Source organism: Sus scrofa, chromosome 9 (assembly GCF_000003025.6).
Source record: "Sus scrofa isolate TJ Tabasco breed Duroc chromosome 9, Sscrofa11.1, whole genome shotgun sequence".
NCBI lineage: Eukaryota > Metazoa > Chordata > Mammalia > Artiodactyla > Suidae > Sus > Sus scrofa.
This window is the reverse complement of record NC_010451.4, coordinates 35397118-35412836: the sequence shown is the minus strand read 5'-3', so window position 1 is coordinate 35412836 and position 15719 is coordinate 35397118. Positions and strand designations below refer to the sequence as shown.

At 33.5% G+C, this 15719-nt stretch overlaps 1 long non-coding RNA gene across 1 annotated transcript in view; it reads left to right on the top strand.

Moving 5' to 3' along the window:
• The window catches only part of LOC110255428, a 30882-nt gene extending 29163 nt beyond the window's left edge, over positions 1–1719 (top strand). Inside the window, exon 3 of the long non-coding RNA XR_002335617.1 lies at positions 1426–1719. This is a non-coding gene — a long non-coding RNA (uncharacterized LOC110255428). The remainder of the gene's footprint in view (positions 1–1425) is intronic.

The window sequence follows — 15719 nt, the reverse complement described above, 5'->3', positions numbered from 1 at the left end:
AAATCATTTGTTGTTATGGTTAGAGTATTCTAAAATCTTTTGTTGTTATGGTTCATCTCTGTAAAATACTTAAAAACATTGAACTGTGTACTTAAAACCATTGAATTGTGTGCTATTTTAATCATAGCCCAATAAGACTATCAAAATTTGTCAATGATTAAATCAAGGTGGTGGGTATTCCAACTTTGCTGTCTTTTTGAAAAAAATTAAATAAAAAAGTTAATAAAAAATAAATCAGCATGTATTTGTAGATAACATAATATCTACACCATTTATTTTCAAGAGTTTATAGCAGAGGTTGAAATTAAAAGTGTCTATAGTTGCTAAATTTCTCACCATTTTTGTTTCAGTTAAAAAGGAGAGAAAATAAAAGTTTTACTCTAAAATATTTTCCCTTGAATTAAAGAATAATCATCCTAGTAGAATGATAAATTGGTGAATCAGATCTTGAAAACACTGGGATACAGCTTCGTCCAGAAAGTTTGGAACTTAATCTCAAGTAATACCCACTAAGAAAGCTAAGGTAGCAAATAAGGCTAATGATCTCACTGGTCTGCCTTACTCCACAGTAACAAATATGTAATGGATCCCAGCCCCTAGTTACTTAATGCCAGAGAAAGGCCGGGTGTTTTTTTATCCATGGATTTTATAAGTTCCCGAATCCCAAGACTAGAGTCATTTTTCCAATATATGATGTCCCACTTTGCTAGATCTCATTTCATTATCACAGAGTAAAATGGACAACAGGGAAACTCTGTGCCTGCTACTTCTCTTGCCTTTTTAATGTTTTTCTCAGTAAATGCTGTTCTGAATCTAGAGTATGTACTACTTGGTGTGTGTCACTTTATCTGATATATTTAGTAGGCTCACCAACACACACAATTATTCTTATTACTGAATTGAAGTTTAGTAAATACAATAAGCAAAGATATGTTAACAAAACCTCTAGGTTGATCTAATAGTATATCAAAACTTCACAGTGCATGGTTTTTCTAATACTTGTTTTTCATACCTTTAGTAATATGTTTTCTATGATATTTCCAACATTCTTGGAAGTGAAATGAAGGCATTATGTTTTCAATATAGTCTTTCAGTCATTTTTATTGCATCAGAAAAAAATGAGTGCTTCTCCAATGGTAAATGGCTTTTTGTCTTTCACTATTAGGTAATAAGCCTAAAAAGAGGTTTCTAAACATTTATCATTAAGTGCATTGAAACATTATAAAGCACTGGAGTGAGTAGTGTGTAAGTTTAGGCATGGAAGAAAATAATGTAGAAGTTTCTGTCATTCTGGATTCTGTTTTAATATTGATAATATTATGAGTAACTAAAAATTGGGGGCACTACATACCCAAAGGACATTGTCACTGATAGAGGATTGAATCCTTATTTTCCACAAATATTATTATTATTTTCTTTCTATAGATGAGAGATTTTGGCTCAAGAGAGTTCTATTCTTGTCCAAGATCACATAGCTTAAAGGTAAGCCTCCAGTTCCAAGTCTTTGCTCTCTCACACTTTTCAGAGTTGTTTAATTGTTTTAAAAATCAGGGTCAAATAATGCTTCCATATTGTGGGAAATATATTCATGTGTATCCCTGAGAGTGCTGCTTTAATGACAAGGGTGATTATTCCAAATCAACAGCTGCAGAGAAAGCAAGTGATTGATATAGAAATTATGCATTTTGTTGCTGCAATATTATGTACAGTGTTGTATCCCAAAACAGATTATGCAAGACATCAATGACTCAGCTTTCTCCTGAGTTACATACTTTTTGTAGGTCAAGCATTTTAAATAGATGCATATGAATTTTTATATTTTATATATGTAATTTCTATGTCTTAAATAGCATTTCATTTTGTATTCTGAGCATTCCAGAAGTAATGTGGATTATAAAGTAAATAAGTACTATTTTATTTTAGAGTTTAATTGTTTAAGTGAATGCATTATTACTTTTTTGTTAAAAAGCCATATAAATTTAAAAACCTGTTATTTTAATATATATGGATTTAACAATTGGCCAAGCATTAACCTACCTATGATTTTTTCTCTTTTTTTAATGATAAAGCAATCTTTTTAGGTTCAGAAAAAGCCTTTTGGTGCAGCACTAGTCATTATATTTAAGTATGATAATTAGCGTGCCTAATTTGTTGGCAGATTCGCCTCTTAGGAAATCACTTATCTATTTGGCTAGCAGTTTTATAAACATCATTTTAAAGTAAATAACACTTAAAAAGATTGATTAGTACGTAATTTCAAAAACACACATAGATATATCTGAAGTCTGATTTTAGGATATTTCTGTCCTAGTATAACTAGATTATTTTAGTAAATGTTTTTCCTTTGTATTTGTTCCGCTACATATCATTTCATTAAGGTTCCAGGAATATGATGCCACATTCAAAAGAGCAGTGCAGAAAAAAGGGAGATAGAAGTGAACCCTGATATATTTTCTCTACTAAGAGTTCTTTGACCAAGAGTGGTACATCCTCCAGTTCTCTAAATTGTAATATGTCTGTGAAAGTTCAATTACTGATCAAGTTAAGAAAAAGGAAATTTTTTTCAAGCCAACAAGGAATTTAATCTGAGAAACAGACTCTCAGAAAGCTCTCAGAACTCTTCTGCTTTAGAAGTTGAAGGCACAGTCATATACATATTGAGACAAATGATTATACATCAAAATAAAGTACCAATATTTTACAGAGTTTAGCAAGAATACATAGATCAGGTAAGCAGGTGCAAAGAAAGGAGCAAGTCACCATGAGCCCCTACAGTGTTGGGAAAGGACACTATTCTTTTTGCTGGGAGTTCCCTCGTGGTCTAGTGGTTAGGATTTGGCTTTCACCACTTGTGAGTTCAATCTCTGGTCTGAGAACTGAGATCACACATCAAGAAGCTGCATGCTTCAGCCAAAAAGAAAAAAAAAAAAGGTTACATTGCTCATGTCAAAAAAAAGAAAAAAGTGATCTTTAGCATCCAGCAGGCACTGACATCCCTGTGGAGCTCTGGTTAATGTGTAGTACAGATGCACACTGCACATTAGGGAGAGATGTAGAAGGCCTGAAATGTAATAAGAGAATTTTGTATTTAATTTTTTGGTCCTGCCTTAAAATATAAACTTTATTTCTTTGAATGAAAAATGAACATTTTGTGAAAAATTTGTGCTGATCATCCAAGTTGTCCCCAAGTCTTGGGGACACAGAAGCTATAAAACATGAAAGAAGCTATTTGATCTGCTTTTAGTGCTTCTCCAGAAAATCTCATGTCCTATTATATAGAGATTCTTAACACAACTGAAAACATCACTAAAATCAACCTCTTTTCCAGAATGCTCTAAACCTGCCTATTCTTATCCATTTGTTCAAGATCAATTACTTGCTTAGTAAAATGGATTCTTTATCTTAATGGTTTGCTTTTCACAAGCTCAGCTTTTTCACTCTTAAAGAGTTTAATAAATCATTAATAATTCTTATATTTAGGAAAGAGAAGGTATAGGTTTTTAAATATTCCTACTGGAAAATTTAAAATAGAAATACAGATGGGCCTTATCATGAAAGTTCATTTTTGGTGTAAAACAGTTTATGTTATGTCACCAGTTACATAAATTCACATTCAAAGGTTGTTCTGCTCAGTAAAGGGTGTCACTTATTTAAAAAAAAAAAGTTGTTGTTCTGAAATAAAACAAATGCTCTTTGTAGGTGGGCTCTCTTTTGGTAGCTTATTACTAGGCCACTGTGCTGTGAGTTTAGAGATGGTCTTGCTTTTAACCTCTTCTACAGGCAATTCCTTGGCAGTTTATTCCTTTACTACAAAATTGACAATTTTCAGTGCCACACTTAAATTAATTTTTAGCATTGCAGGAAAAGAATCATTACATCAAATTTCTCTCACATACACAGGTGTTACAATGTTATAGAAATTTTTGAGGTTACTGTACATATTTCAATTCCTAATTTAACCTCAGAAAATTAAACATGGAAAATACCCTATCTCAGCTTTCAGTTCACAAACCTCCCCAGTGCTGTGCTAGTTTGTGTTCACATTCCTATTTCTTTATTCACGTTGTTTTTTTTTTTTTTTTAAAATAGAGTTTAGGATTTACTCTCATGGCTCAGTGGTTAACGAATCCGAGTAGGAACCATGAGGTTGCAGGTTTGATCCCTGACCTCGCTCAGTGGGTTAAGGATCCGGTGTTGCCGTGAGCTGTGGTGTAGGTTGCAGACATGGCTCGGATCCTTTATTGCTGTGGCTTTGGCATAGGCTGGCAGCTGTAGCTCCAACTCAACTCCTAGCCTGGGAACCTCTGGGTGCGGCCCTAGAAAAGATGAAAAGACAAAAAATAAAAATAAATTTTTAAAAATTTATAAAGAGTTTAATTTTAATCACCAGCAAAACATAGATTAACTCACTACTAACATCAATTAATTACCTTAACTATGGACAAAAGGGGAGAAAAGTAGAACACTGCATCTTTTCAGAGCAGAGGAAAACAGCTTTATGTTGTATCATATGTTGATATGAAATAGCAGTGACAAGCCTTAAATAATTTCAAGATTTTCTTTTTACTATTAAATTATAATTTTATACTTTGATATGAAGATAATTTTACCAAAGACCCCACTTTGCAAATTTTTACATTCTCAAAAATTATTATTTAAATGTCATTGACAGTAATTATCTTTTAGACACATGATTATAACATTTACTACAAACTGGTTCTATATATTAAGTTTTACATTTCTGTAGAAACCTTGTGTTCTTTAAAAAGCAAGTTTTTATTCAGAGCATATAGAGTTGAGGGTGAGTTTGTTGCTGTAGTTGTTGGAATGTATGTTTTTCTTCATGGGAGCACAATGAGCAGAGTAGAGACAGAAATAGAGAAGGGACATTGGAAGGCAAAACCAGCACGTATAATGGTTCCCTCTGTGACAAATTAATCTGGGTTCAATGATATAATGTTATGATGATAGCTCATCTTTATGCTCTAAAGGAAGGAGTTTGCCAGTAGCTTAACACAAGCTTTAAAACTGCTGAAAATGGGAGTTCCCATCGTGGCTCAGTGAAAATGAATGTGATTAGCATCCATGAGGATGCAGGTTCAATCCCTGCCTCACTCAGTGGGTTAAGGATCCGGCATTGCCATGAGCTGTGGTGTAGGTCACAGATGTGACTCGGATCCCATGTTGCTATGGTGTGGTGTAGGCCGGCAGCTGAAGCTCTGATTAGACCCCTAGCCCGGGAACTACCATATACTGTGGGTGTGGCCCTAAAAAAGACAAAAGACAAAACAAAAACAAAAACTGCTAAAAATGACTTTCTATGGCAACATATGAGAAATAAATATGCTCTTTATATGATAGGTACGAAATGCAATAAAATATAACTGTTCTGCTGAAGGCTCTAGAACCTGCAGGGATTGACTTAAATGGGTTCCCTACTATGGTGTGTAGGATTCTAGAATTCAGCAAATGTAAAGGATTGAGGAGTTGTTCAGTGGGTACAAAGTTAATCACATGAGATGAATAAGTTCTAGAGACCTGCTGTACAACACAGTGCCTATAGTTAACAATTCAATGTTATACACTTAAAAACTTTAAAATTCATTAAGAGGGTAAATTTTATTTTGTGTTCTTACCACTAAAATAAATGAATAAATAAAACAAAGGGACACAACTCTTTTGAAGATTATAGCTGTGTTTATCTCTTAATGTTGATATTACAGGTGTATACATATTTCCAAGCTCATCAAAATGTATATATCAAATAAGTATAATTTTTGAATATTAAATATATAGTGGCAATATATAAATGTATCAAAATAACATATTGTACAGTTTAAATTTACACAATATGCTATGTCAAATGTTATTTCTAAAAATAAAAGAAAATCTGTATTTAGAAGAAACAGTAATAAAATATACCTAAATTAACGGGGTTGGGAAACAATGCAGTAACCAGAACAGTATTTTACCAAATATCTTCTAGAGTCCTAATTCTGGAGCCTATTAATAAGTTTTGGAGAAAAGCTTCAGGTTTACAAAAATCTGAGGAAATTATGTTTGAATTATTTTGTGAATACCTGCTAAGATTTTTCTACATGGCAGGAATTTTTTGTAATTGCCAGTATCTTATTGTGTACAGACGGATTCAAATTGGATTTGACCTTGGGCTGCATCTCTATTATATTCCTTTCGTTTATTGAAGTATTCCTCAGTATTAGTGATTTGGGAAATTATTTATTTATTTATTTATTTAATTTATTTATTTTGTTTGTTTGTTTGTTTGGCTTACTTTTTAGGGCTTCACATGTGGCATATGGAAGTTCCTGGGCTAGGGGTTGAATTGGAGCTACAGCTGTTGGCCTAAGCCGCAGGGATAGCAATGCCAGATCCGAGTGGTATCTGCGACCTACACCACAGCTCAGAGCAATGCTGGATCACCAGCCCATGGAGCCAGGCCAGGGAATCAAACCCACATCCTCATGGATACTAGTCAGATTGTTTCTGCTGCACCCTAACAGGAACTCCCGGGAAAAACTCATTTAGAGAGATAATTTTTGTATGGTATTGGTTGATGCTACTCATTGTAACCACTCAAGGGCAACTCATACTGCAGATACCAAGTATAATCCAGGCTGCTTTAATCCACCCAAATTCCCTCTCTTCTTATTCAAGAGTGACTAGCATATTACATTTACTAGACTCTTCTAAAACTAGATGTGGTGTTGTAACTACATTTTTTGACCATGGAATCTGAATGAAAATGATATGAAATCATGAACTTTAAGGCCTTAAATTTCAGGCTTCCATGCATTCTTCTCGTCCAGCCAGCTAGAGCATGGGCATGTCTGTGACCTTGTTTGACCTCAAAAAAAAGAAAAAAAATAGGTCCCTAAGAAGTATCAAAGCAACATGGTGGAAAGAATGTGGACCACTCACCTTGGAAAAGATGTAGGAAAGAGAATTCAATTTTTTATGTTCTTTGAACTACTATATTATTGAGTCTCTTTGTTTCAGAAGCTTTGCTTTTCATATGAGTAAGTCACCAAATAATAACTTCTATCTAGCATTTATTGAGCATTTATTGCATACAAAGCAGAACTGCCACACTGCACAGTTGTACTCTGAATGATTTATATGTATTAGACTATTCTTTACAATACCAGTTTGAAGTAGGTACTGTTATTTTCTCCTTTTTTACAGATAAAGTAACCTAGGTGCAGAGAGGTTAAGTAGCCTAATATCCTTCTTTGAGAAAGTAGCATAGTTGAAATTTTAAACCACCCCAGTCTGGCTCTAAATCTAAACTTTGGAATATCCAAAGAGGGATATAATTATCTCACACTTCAGAGAGCATTTGTATATCATCAGCACATTTCCTATAATTACATGTATATAAATTGTCATAACACTGTAAAAAATTAAATTTATTGATAAACATATATATTGATCTCTAACATTTCATTAAGTTTTTTAATACATATTCAGGAAATTTTCAGATTACTCAGATGTTAGAGGTATAACTAATATATTCAGAGAATTAGCAATTGCAATAGAAACAGTGATGCTTGATTTTTTACTATGATTAAAAATTTAAATGTCTCGAGAGGTTAAAATAATGCCAAATCGTTCTATCCATGTTGCTGCAAATGGCATTAGTTTATCTTTTATATGGCTGAGTACTATTCCGTTGTATATATGTACAACATCTTCATTCATTCATCTATTGATAGACATTTAGGTTTTTTCCATATCTTGGCTATTGTGAATAATTCCTCGATGAAGATACAGATGCATTGTCTTTTTGAATTTTAATTTTGTCTGGATATATGCCCAGGAGTGGGATTACTGGATCATGTGGTGGCTCTATATTTAGTTTTCTGAAGTACTTCCATAATGTTTCCTGTAGTGGTTGTACCAATTTAATCCCACCAATGGTGAAGGAGGGTCCTCTTTTCTTTACGCCTTCTCCAACATTTGTTATTTGTTGACTTGTTAATAATGGCCATTCCGACTGATGTGAGGTGGTATCTCATTGTTGATTTGCATTTTTCAATAATTAGTGATGGTGAGCATTTCGAGTAAAAGAACGAAAGTAAAACACTATCTAACACCATTCACAAAAATAAACTCAATGGATTAAAGATTTAAATATAAGGCCACATACCATAAAACTCCTAGAGGAAAACATAGGCAGAATGCTCTTTGACATAAGTCACACAACATCTTGTTTGATCCACCTCATAGAATAATGACAATAAAGACACAATAAACCAGTTTCATTTATCTTTTAAAGGAACCAGCTCTTAATTTTATTGATTTTTTTGGTCTATTTTTTAATGTTCTGATATTTATTTTTTTCTTCTACTAACTTTGAGTTTTATTGTTTTTATTTTTTTTAGTTCCCTTAAATGTAAAGTTACATTATTTATATCAGATTTTTCTTATTCCCTGAGGTAAGCCGTTACTGCTATAAACTTTCCTATTAGAATTGCTTTTACTGCATCCTGTAGATTTTGGATCTTATGTTTTTGTTTTCAGTTTTCTCCAGGTATTTTTTTGATTTTCACTTTGATTTTGTCAGTGATCCATTGGTTGTTTAGTAGCATATTTGTTTAATCCCCATGTGTTTGTGGCTTTTTTTTTTTAAGATTTTTCTTTTTTAATTTCTGTTCTCATAGGATTGTGTTTGGGAAGACACTTTATATAATTCCAGTCTTCTTAAATTTACTATGACTTGTTTTATGGCCTAGCATGTTATCTGTTCTGAAGAATGTTCAAAGTGCACTTGAAAAGAATGTGTATTTTGTTGCTTTCAGATGAAATGTTCTGTAAAAAGATATTAAGTCCATTTGGTTTAATGAGTTGTTTAAGTTCAGTGGTTTCTCATAATTTTCTCTCTGGATAGTCTGTCCATTGCTGTAAGTAGGGTCTTAAAGCATGCTACTGTTACTGTGGTATTGTCTATTTTTCCCTTTATGTCTTTAATATTTCTTTTGATATCTGTGTGGTCCCATGTTGGGTGCATATATATTTACAATAGCTATATACACTGCTTGGATTGATTTATTTAAAATTATGTAATTGTTTTATTTGTCTGGTTCCTGACATGGCTGGCATATCCTGGACCTGGCTTCTTCCCACTGGTGGTTTGGAGTCCTAGATTTAGTGTCTGCCTGCTGGTGGTGTGGGGACAGGTTCCTAGGGTGGCTGGGGACTCTGGGCAGGAGTCCTGTTACAGCCTGCCTTCTTGTGGGTCAGACTGTGTCCCTGCCCAGCTACCCTGCCTGGCTTGATATATCCCAGAACTAGTGGTCACTGGATGGCGAGTGAAGCTGGTCCTGGTGTTTATAAGTTAGAAAGAGCATTCCAAAATACTTCTTGCTACCATCAATGTCCTTGTGGTAGGATGAGCTCCCCCAGAAGTCTACTGCCAGTATATATGTCCCCAGCATGAGTCCCAGTTGCTTTCTACTCACTGGGAGGCTCTTCAAGATCAGCAAATGAGTCTGACTCAGGCTGCTTTAAGATTACCTCTTCTCCCCTGGATCTTGGAGTGTGAGATTTTGTTTACATTCTTTAAAATTAAAATCTCTATTTCTCACAGCCCTCTGGCTTTCCTGAAAGTAAACCATGTTGACCTTCAGAACTAAACTTTCTGGGGGCTCATCTTCCTGCTGCAGGGGCCCCAGTCTGGGGAACCCAAAGTGGGCTTAGCAAAAGGGGCTTTCCCAAGGAAAGCCTTTGTAATTGGGAAACCTCCCATTTCCAGGTTAATTATACACCTGGAGTTATAGGTTTTGACTTTACCATGTCTCTGCATCCTATCTGTCTCATTGTGGTTTCTTTTTTATATTTTTAGTTGAGAAGGTCTATTCTGCTAGTGTTCAGGTCATTCTTATTGGTAGTTGTTCTGTATATCAGTAGTTATAATATTGATGTGCCAGAGGGAGGAGGTGAGTTCGTGGTCTTCCTACTCTGCTATTTTGGCCAATCCCCTTTTTTCAAATAAATTTTAAAATTATCTTTTCATTTTTCACACACACCATGTATACAAGTTTTCTAGGATTCTGATTGTGACTACATTAATACATATTTTGGGGAATATTTTTATAATATTGTTTCTTCCTGTCAATAAACATGATAAGAGGAAGTTCATTAATTTTAAAAAACATCATATTTTACTGTTTGGGTTTTTTCTTTTGTTATGTTTCTTCTTAGATATTTGGTACATCTAGTGCTATAATTGTTAATATTTAAATATAGATTTTAAATGTTTTTTATATATATAGCTTCTATATAAAAATAATTTCAAATATTTAACTATTGCTTTGTATGCAATAACCTTAATTTTCTAAATTCACTTATTCATTTAATTTATTTGTAGATTACTTTGAATTTTCTGTGTTCACAATAAAATTGTGAATATTGGTTTTATTTCCTCTTTTCTTTAACTTACACCTCTTTGTATTTTTTCTTGCTTATTTCACTGGTTAGGACCTTCAACAAAAAATAAGTGCAAAATACTGTTAATGAATCTTGATGTTCTTCTGATTTGTCATTGAAAACAATCAATATATCATCATTGCAAGTATAATGATTGCTGTAGGTTTTTTACTTTAGGTTTCTTTTATGGGAATAAGAAATTTTTCTTCAACTTTTATTTGCAAAGTCTTTTAACAGATAGAGTGGGTGATAGAATTTTTTAAACACTTTTCTGAGTGTATTGAAACTCTCATATCTTTCCACTTAATTCAATGAATGTGATTATTTACACTGAAATATTTTTTCTAGTGGATTATATTTCTGAAATGTACCTACCTCAGATTTGACGTATTGTCTGTTTTATACTTTACTGAATTTAGATTGCTGTTCTTTTGTTAGGATGATTACATCTCCATTTATAGAGAGATTGCCTGGAAGTTTTCCTTGCTTATACTGTTCTTGTCAGAATTTGATCAAAATATGTGGCCCTCAGAAAAGAATATGGGTATTACTTTGTCTTTTTTATTCTCTGGAAGAATACTGGTACTATTCTTTCTATAGATGTTTCTTCACATCAGTGTTTGGGAGAATTAATAATTCATGTAATCTGGATCTAGTTTCCTTTATAAGGTTTAAATTGGATATTTAATTCCCTAATCGAATTCACACTTTAGATTTTTTTCATACTTCTTGGGTTAATCTATGTAAGTTGTGTTATCCAAGAAATTTGTCAATTTCCCTTAAATTTTCAAATTTTCATGTGCTTTTGTTTATAGTGTCCTCATAAACATTTATAATTTTGTGAGTCTGTACATTTCCATTTCCCTTATCATTCTTGATATTGACCATTTATTCTTTCTCTTTGTATTTTTTTTCAGTTTTTTCCATTATAGATTATTATAAGATATTGATTATAGTTCTCTGTGCTATACAACAGGACCTTGTTGGTTATCTGTTTTATATATAGTAGTGTGTATATGTTAATCCCCAATTTCTAATTTATCTCTCTGCCATACCCTTTGGAAACCATTTGTTTTCTATGTCTCTGAGTCTATTTCTTCATTTGTATCACATTTTTAGTTTCCACACATAAGTGATATCATATGATGTGTGTCTTTCTCTGACTTCATTCAACATGATAATGTCTAGGTCTATCCATGTGGCTGCCTGAAGTCTTTTTTTTTTTTTTTTTTTCCTCTCAGATTTTGGCTTATTGGCTAAGACTCAGTAGTGACAATTTCCTTGATGGGAAGTAACCCTTGAAAGTTTTGGCTCATCTTTTTATATTTTATTTCTGTCTTTTTCCTTAAGTCCTTTGCTTTCTTAGGAAACCAAAGTCTTAAAATAGGTGGCATATGAAATACTTTATTGAGTTTTCACACTTGTCATGTTTGGAACGGCTATGGCAACATAAGTTCACCTGCCATAGTCAAAAGCAGATGTCCTAGAAACTATTATTATTTTAGGAGAAATGTTAACAATTCCTATAATAAAAATAAAATGGCGAAGAGTTTAGAAAGAATGTCACTTGAGAAACAGTTTTGTTATTGGTAATTTCTATTGATTGTAGAAAAAAATGCAGGGATGTCATAATAATATTTTCAGATATGTGAATGATTGTGATACATGAGAAAACTTATTTTATTTGATGTTGCATTATAGTATTCTGCTAACACTAACAGAGAAAAGTAAACTTTGGTTCCATTTAAGCAACTTCATGCTGATAATTCAAGCTGTTTATAAATAGAATAAGCTGTTCTCTAGAAAGAGTCCTGTTGGATCCATTTTATGAATAAGAGGTTATAAAATGAGGAGAAAGCTAAACTCCAAATAAACCTTGAAAGATATCAAGATTAATGAATAAATTAGGTAGAATGAATCTTCCAGAGAAGAGAAATGTCTTATGGAAAGGTGTGTTGATAGAGAAATGCAAAATACTTTCTTTAGAGAGGGTTAATAAAGAATTTTGTCTGGATAAAGACTTTAATTTGGTCAGGCATGAAGATAGTTTCTATTAGAAGTAAGGTTCTATAAGAAACCTTTTAGCAGTTTATTGTGCTTATGTTTGTGTTTTTCTTTAATTTCCTACCAGACTATAAAGAATTAAATAGAAGGGATAAGGATTTCCACTCTATGTCCTTTCCAGCTGGCAATGGGGATTCCTTAGGAGGTTTTGAGGAGAAATAAATAGGCTGAGGTCAGAATTTTGGAAATATAATTTTGAGGGTTACTACAAAATGGATTGAAAGCCATACAGAGTGGAAACCTCAATCCTAGTTAGGAATCTTTCTTTAGTGGAAATATTTTCTGTAGGGAAAACAGAAGAATAATGAAAGATACCACGGAGGAAGGACTGAAACAACTCAGGAAACTGACTCTAGTAAACCAAGAAAAGATAGTAAACCAAGAAAAGATAGTAAACCAAGAGAGAAATGATAGGTTGTATGGTTGGGAGAATATTGACTTTAGTTGTAGAAATAAGAAACCCTCCTGTACCATGAGATACTATCAGAAGTGTTTGGTTTTTCCACCTTCAGATCATGTATTTTAAATTATGGTCGGTGTTTCACTTGCCACTGTATAATATTTACCCCTTACATGGCACTTTCACAGACTTCTGTTTCTCTCATTGACAACTCTGCACTCCCATAACATTTCCAATTATTTACACATCTTGGAGTAATTATAATCTGATGGCATTTTGTTTGTTATTGTGTTAAATGAATGGTTCATATTTCCCAACTGGACTAAACTGTTGAGTGCTGGAAACTTAGAGTATAAATTCTAATCTGAATGTTAAATCGAATCTTATTTAATTCTTAATATATATTATTGAATGAGAATTTACCTCAATAGATTTTGATTAATAAATCAAATAATTTATTATCATCTCCATACCACAATATAGGTATTCCTATAGCTTCTTAACTTTTAACTTGAAACCAAAGTGATGTAAACACTTACAAATTATAGCTTTACTGAATTTGCCAAGTGTGCTTTGAGTTTCTAATTATAGCTAATGTTCACTTCCATCATCCAATTTGTTTTCTGCTGCAGCTAACCTAACTGTATTCTCTTGAGAATTTGCAATTTGAGTAGCATTTCCTCTACATTATAAAGGTCAAAGATTGGATTTTTAAATTATAATAAAAGCCCATCTGAAACTAGTTTAAATAATGCAGAAAATTATTGCTTCATATAAGAAAATATATAGCCCCCAGGTCTAGTATGTCAGAGATCTATCCTCCTCCCTTACATGGCTTTATCCTTAACTAATTTCAGCCGTCGTAGGTGTCACATCTAAATAGCACAATAGCCAAGGTATAGAAGGGTTGTCTCTTACTTTATCTCTTTATTAAGAGGGAGGGACTCATTTTAGCAGTCTCATCAGATTTGTCCTTATATCTTTCTTTTGAGGACTGCACCTGTTCCCAGGTTAGGGGGTGAATCAGAATGCAGCTGCCAGCCTATGCTGCAGCCACAGCAATGTGGGATCCAAGCCGCATCTACAACCTAGGCTGCAGCTTGCAGCAATGCTGGATCCTTAGCCTACTGAGCGAGGTTAGGGATGGAACCCACATCCTCATGGATACTAGTGCTGAAACAACTCAGGAAACTGACTCTAGTAAACCAAGAAAAGAGAGAAATGTTCTTAATCTGCAGAGCCACAACAGGAACTGATGAAGTTTTAAATAGGAGTCTTTTTGTCCTTATTTATGTGGAGAAAAGTGTGGATAGTTGAATAAAATCTAGGTGATTTTAGAAAGGAGAAGGAAAACACAGAATTGTAGAAGTAGCCAATAGGGTGAACTCTGGAATTTCTAAATGTTCATTACTCAAAAGGGAGAGTTTTCTTTGGGGAAAAGTCTTAACTAATTTTGTGCAAAAAAATGAGGTTTATTGCTTCTATTTATCATATTAGTAGGACTTTATATGATAAAGAAAGAATATACATCATTTAAATTTCTTTATGAATAATTTTCAGATCCCAAAAGGCCTGTGTAAGCATATAATAAACTCAGAGACATGTTGAAGTATCACATAGTGTTCCAGGGTATGTTTTAAAGGATTAAATTTTGCAAACATTATGTATAATATTATCTGGTGACAGTTGTAGGAATGTTACAGGACAGCCTGAAGATTTCAGGTCAATAGTGACGAAGTTAAAAATGCTTTTCAATCTTGTTCATGAAGAGTGATACTTGTCATTTGGTAAAATGATGGTAAATGTGCCAACATGGAAATTCATGTTTAGGAAATGATTTAAGATAATTCATTTTAGAATCACAAGAAAAAGTTCAAATTTTCCAGCAATAATTACCTATCTCAGTCTCTCTACCTACCTGCCCACTATCTATTATTGTAGTTAATAGTAATTTTGTAACAATAGTCAATACACACAGTATTTTTAGGATCTAAATCCAATGTCCATGTTTTTATCTTCCACTAATCTTTTTTCCTCTACTCTCTTCTGACTTTGAGCTTTATAGGGAAGACAGACATTCTTAATTTCTTGAAACTAAACAGATAGTCTTGAAAAACACTCTGGTTGACAGAAAAAGAGAGAAACAGTAATTCCTCACACAAACCTATTCCGGAGCCCTCACTTTCTGCCTTGGGGGCAACTTATTATTTCTTTTCATTTTATTAAGATAGAGCCATTATCCACATCTATATCTCTCTACGGTTTAGTTGAGATAGGACTAACAAAGCTTTATGGGAAAAAAAAAGGTCATAGATGATGATCTGTTCTTCCTTATTTACAATGAGGCAGCAAGGGGGCTCTTCCCTCTCTTGCAGACACAGAAGTTGGCTCCTCAGTCTTCCTGATTTCTTTGGAAGTCATAGCAATTTTGATAAGGGAATGGTTCTAGGATCATGAGATATAACAGGAAACCCTTATATGATGTTCTACCAAGTTTCATAACTTGTGGGGTTTGGACTTACTCTTTGGCTTGATGGACTCTGTATAGAAAATAATGTGAATTTTCATCCCATTTATGGCTAAGCAAATGAACGTCTTAATTTTAGATTACTTCGGTTTTTGTGTTTCTTCTTTTGCCATAGGGAGGCTGGTAACCTTGTGCATAGTGGTGTTGGTGTAGAGGAATTGTTAAGGATTTGCACTTGTAGAGTTCAGAGGCAGGTATTGAGGGCAGCTAAGATTGTAAGTGTCTTAAATATTGGAACAGTGGTCACTAGAAGGTGTAACAGTCACCAAGTCTGAACAGCTG